This window comes from Hordeum vulgare, chromosome 3H, assembly GCF_904849725.1.
Source record: "Hordeum vulgare subsp. vulgare chromosome 3H, MorexV3_pseudomolecules_assembly, whole genome shotgun sequence".
Taxonomy (NCBI): Eukaryota; Viridiplantae; Streptophyta; class Magnoliopsida; order Poales; family Poaceae; genus Hordeum; species Hordeum vulgare.
The window spans coordinates 94,211,973-94,217,905 of NC_058520.1; positions in this window are offsets into that span (position 1 = coordinate 94,211,973).

The following is a 5,933-nucleotide window of genomic DNA, read 5'->3' on the forward strand; positions in this document are numbered from 1 at the left end:
TTCCTATGACCATGAGATCATATAACTCACTGACACCGGAGGAATGCTTTGTGTGTATCAAACGTCGCAACGTAACTGGGTGACTATAAAGATGCTCTACAGGTATCTCCGAAGGTGTTAGTTGAGTTAGTATGGATCGAGAATGGGATTTGTCACTCCGTGTGACGGAGAGGTATCTCGGGGCCCACTCGGTAATACAACATCACACACAACCCTTGCAAGCAATGTGACCTAGTGTAAGTTGCGGGATCTTGTATTACGGAACGAGTAAAGAGACTTGCCGGTAAACGAGATTGAAATAGGTATGCGGATACTGACGATCGAATCTCGGGCAAGTAACATACAGAAGGACAAAGGGAATGACATACGGAATTATATGAATCCTTGGCACTGAGGTTCAAACGATAAGATCTTTGTAGAATATGTAGGATCCAATATGGGCATCCAGGTCCCGCTATTGGATATTGACCGAGAAGTCTCTCGGGTCATGTCTACATAGTTCTCGAACCCGCAGGGTCTGCACACTTAAGGTTCGACGTTGTTTTATGCGTATTTGAGTTATATGGTTGGTTACCGAATGTTGTTTAGAGTCCCAGATGAGATCACGGACGTCACGAGGGTTTCCGGAATGGTCCGGAAACGAAGATTGATATATAGGATGACCTCATTTTATTACCGGAAGGTTTTCGGAGTTACCGGGAATGTACCGGGAATGACGAATGGGTTCCGGGAGTTCACCGGGGGGGGGGGGGGCAACCCACCCCGGGGAAGCCCATAGGCCTTGAGGGTGGTGCACCAGCCCTTAGTGGGCTGGTGGGACAGCCCAAAAGGGCCCTATGTGCATTGGAAGAAAAAATCAAAGAGAAAAAAAAGAGGAGGTGGGAAGGGAAGGAAGGACTCCCACCCACCAAACCAAGTCCAACTCGGTTTGGGGGGGGGAGACCTTCCCCCCTTGGCTCGGCCGACCCCCTTGGGGCTCCTTGAGCCCCAAGGCAAGGTCCCCTCTCTCCCACCTACATATACGGAGGTTTTAGGGCTGATTTGAGACGACTTTTCCATGGCAGCCCGACCACATACCTCCACGGTTTTCCTCTAGATCGCGTTTCTGCGGAGCTCGGGCGGAGCCCTGCTGAGACAAGATCATCACCAACCTCCGGAGCGCCGTCACGCTGCCGGAGAACTCTTCTACCTCTCCGTCTCTCTTGCTGGATCAAGAAGGCCGAGATCATTGTACATGTGCTGAACGCGGAGGTGTCGTCCGTTCGGTACTAGATCATGGGACTGATCGCGGGATTGTTAGCGGAGCGGATCGAGGGATGTGAGGACGTTCCACTACATCAACCGCGTTCACTAACGCTTCTGCTGTACGGTCTACAAGGGTACGTAGATCACTCATCCCCTCTCGTAGATGGACATCACCATGGTAGGTCTTCGTGCGCGTAGGAATTTTTTTGTTTCCCATGCGACGTTCCCCAACAGTGGTATCAGAGCTAGGTTCATGCGTAGATGTCTTCTCGAGTAGAACACAAAAGTTTTTGTGGGCGGTGATGTGCGTTTTGCTGCCCTCCTTAGTCTTTTCTTGATTCCGCGGTATTGTTGGATCGAAGCGGCTCGGACCGACATTACTCGTACGCTTACGAGAGACTGGTTTCATCGCTACGAGTAACTCCTTTGCTCAAAGATGACTGGCGGGTGTCAGTTTCTCCAACTTTAGTTGAATCAGATTTGACCGAGGAGGTCCTTGGATGAGGTTAAATAGCAACTCATATATCTCCATTGTGGTGTTTACGTAAGTAAGATGCGATCCTACTAGATACCCATGGTCACCACGTAAAACATGCAACAACAAAATTAGAGGACGTCTAACTTGTTTTTGCAGGGTATGCTTGTGATGTGATATGGCCAACGATGTGATGTGATATATTGGATGTATGAGATGATCATGTTGTAATAGTTGATATCGACTTGCACGTCGATGGTACGGCAACCGGCAGGAGCCATAGGGTTGTCTTTAAACTAACGTTTGTGCTTGTAGATGCGTTTACTATATTGCTAGGACGTAGCTTTAGTAGTAATAGCATGAGTAGCACGACAACCCCGATGGCGACACGTTGATGGAGATCATGGTGTGACGCCGGTGACAAGGAGATCGTGCCGGTGCTTTGGTGATGGAGATCAAGAAGCGCATGATGATGGCCATATCATGTCACTTATGAATTGCATGTGATGTTAATCCTTTTTGCACCTTATCTTGCATAGAACGACGGTAGCATTATGAGGTGATCTCTCACTAAAATTTCAAGACGAAATTGTGTTCTCCCCAAGTGTGCACCGTTGCGACAGTTCTTCGTTACGAGACACCACGTGATGATCCGGTGTGATAGACTCAACGTTCACATACAACGGGTGCAAAACAGTTGGACACGCAGAACACTCGGGTTAAGCTTGATGAGCCTAGCATGTGCAGACATGGCCTCGGAACACATGAGACCAAAAGGTCGAGCATGAATCGTATAGTTGATATGATTAGCATAGAGATGCTTACCACTGAAACTATTTGGATCATGTACCACTCAAATGACTAGAGAGATGTACTTTTTGAGTGGGAGTTCTTAAGTAATATCATTAATTGAACTAATTGTCATGAACATAGTCTAAGTGGTCTTTGCGAATTACGATGTAGCTTGCGCTATAGCTCTACTGTTATTATATGTTCCTAGAGAAAATTTAGTTGAAAGTTGATAGTAGCAAACTTTGAAGAGGATTGTCCTCGTTGCTGCGCAGAAGGCTTATGTCCTTAATGCACCACTCGGTGTGCTGCACCTCGAGCGTCGTCTGTGGATGTTGTTAACATCCGACATACACGTTTTCTGATGACTACACGATAGTTCAGTGCAAAATACTTAATGGCTTAGAAACAAGGCACCGAAGACATTTTGAAACGTCACGGACCATAAGTGATGTTCTAAAGAGATGAAATTGTGATTTCATGCTCGTGCCCTTGTTGAGAGGTACGAGACCTCCGACAAGATTCTTTGTCCACAAAGTAAAGGATAAAAGCTCAATCATTGAGCGTGTGCTCAGATTGTCTGAGTACGACAATCACTTGAATCAAGTGGGAGTTAATCTTCCAGATGGGATAGTGATGGTTCTCCAAAGTCACTGCCACCAAGCTGTGAGAGCTTCGTGATGAACTATAACATATCAAGGATAGATACAATGTTCCTTGAGCGATTCGCGATGTTTGACACTGCGAAAGTAGAAATCAAGAAGGAGCATCAATAGTTGATGGTTTGTAAAACCACTAAGTTTCAAGAAAGGCAAGGGCTTGAAGGGATACGTCGTGAAACGGCAAAACAGTTGCTGCACTAATGAAGAGACCCAAGATCAAACGCAAACCCGAGACTAAGTGCTTTTGTAATGAGGGGAACAGTCACTGAGGCGGAGCAACTCTAGATACTTGGTAGATAAGAAGGCTGGCAAAAGTCGAAAGAAGTATATTTGATATACATGATGTTGATGTGTACTTTACTAGTACTCCTAGTAGCATGAGGGTATTGGATACCGGTTCGGTTGCTAAGTGATTAGTAACACGAAATGAAAGCTACGGCATAAATGGAGACTAGCTAAAGGCGAGGTGACGATACGTGTTGGAAGTGTTTCCAAGGTTGATATGATCAAATGTCGCACGCTCCCTCTACCATCGGGATTGGTGTTAAACCTAAATAATTGTTATTTGGTGCTTGCGTTAAGCATGAACATGATTGGATCGTGTTTATTGCAATACGATTATTCATTTAAAGAGAATAATGGTTACTCTATTTGCTTGAATAATCACCTTCAATGGTTTATTGAATCTCGATTGTAGTGTTACACATGTTCATGATATTGGTGCCAAAACATACGAGGTAATGATGAAAGTACCACTTACTTGTGGCACTGCTGCTTGAGACATGTTGGTATAAATTGCATGAAGAGGCTCCATGCTGATGGATCTTCATACTCACTTGATTTTGAATCACTAGTGACATGCAAATCATACCACATGAGCAAGGCCTTGTTTTCATTGAGATGAAATAAGATAGTAACTTGTTGGAAGTGATACATTTTGATGTATGCAGTCCAATGGGTGCTGAGGCACGCAGTGGATATCATTATGTTCTTACTTCAATGACGATTTGAGTAGATACTAGAGTATTTGCTTAATGAATCACAAGTCTCAAATATTGAAAAGTTCAATTCTGTTTCGGAGTGAAGTTCGTCGTAACAAGAGGATAAACTGTCTACGATATGATTATAGAAATGAATATCTGAGTTACGAGTTTTGGTACGCAGTTAAGACAATGTGGAAATTGTTTCGCGGTTCATGCCACCTAGAACATCATAGTGTGATGATGTGTCTCAACGTCATAGCCACACACTATTTGGTATGGTGCATGCTATGATGTCTCTTATCGAATTACCACTATCATTTATGGGTTAAACATTAGAGACAACCGCATTCACTTTAAATAGGGCACCACGTATTTCGTTGAGATGACACAGTATAGACTGAGGTTTAGAGAAATCTAAACTGTCATTTCTTGAAAGTTTGGGGTTTCGACACTTATGTGAAAAAGTTTCAGTCTGATAAACTCGAACCCAATGCGGATAAATGCATCTTCATAGGATATCCAAAACAGTTGGGTACATCTCCTATCTCAGATCCGAAAGCAAAGTGTTTGTTTCTAGAAATGGATCCTTTCTCGAGGAAAGGTTTCTCTCGAAAGAATTGAGTGGGAGGGTGGTAGAACTTGATGAGGTTATTGAACCATCACTTCGACCAGTGTGTAGCAGGGCGCAGGAAGTTGTTCCTGTGGCGCCTACACCAATTGAAGTGAAAGCTGATGATAGTGATCATCGAGCATCGGATCAAGTTACTGCAAGCCTCGTACGTTGACAAGGTCGCGTACTACTACAGAGTGGTACGGTAACCCTGTCTTGGAGGTCATGTTGTTGAGCAACAATGAACCTACGAGTTATGAAGAAAGCAATGGTGGGCCCGGATTCCGACAAATGGCCGGAGGCCATGAAATCCGAGAGAGGATCCATGTATGAAAACAAAGTGTAGACTTTGGAAGAACTACTTGACGGTCATAAGACTATTGAGTAGAGATGGATCTTTAAAAGGAAGATAGACGATGATAGTGATAAGTCACTATTATTAAAAGCTCGACTTGTCGCAAAGATGTTTCTGACAAGATCAAACAAGTTGACTATGATGAGACTTTCTCACTCGTAGCGATGCTAAAAGTATGTTAGAATTATGTTAGTAGTTGCTGCATTATTTATGAAATATTGCATGTAGGATATCAAAACATTGTTTCCTCGACGGTTTCCTTGAGCAAACATTGTATGAGATACAACCATGAGGTTTTGTCGATCCTAAAGATACTAGCAAGTATGCAAGCTCCAGAGATCCTTAAATGGACCGGTGCAAGCATCTCGGAGTTGGAATATACACTTTGATGAGATGATCAAGGATTTTGGGTTTGTACAAGGTTTATGAGAAACTTGTATTTCCAAAGAAGTGAGTGGGAGCACTATAGAATTTCTGATAAGTATATGTGGTTGACATATTGTGGATCAGAAGTAATGTAGAATTTCTGTAAAGCATATAAGGTTGTTTGAAAGGAGTTTTCAAAGGAGTACCTGGATTACGCTACTTGAACGTTGAGCATCAAAGATCTATGGAGATAGATCGAAAGCGCTTAATGGAAGTTTCAACAAGATGTGTGCCTTGACAAGTGTTTGAAGGAGTTCAAAATAGATCAGCAAAGAAGGAGTTCTTGGTTGCGTTGTGAGGTGTGAATTTGGGTAAGACTCAAAACCCGACCCCGGCAGAATAAAGAGAATAGACGAAGGTCGTCTTCTGTGCCTTAGCTGTAGACTCT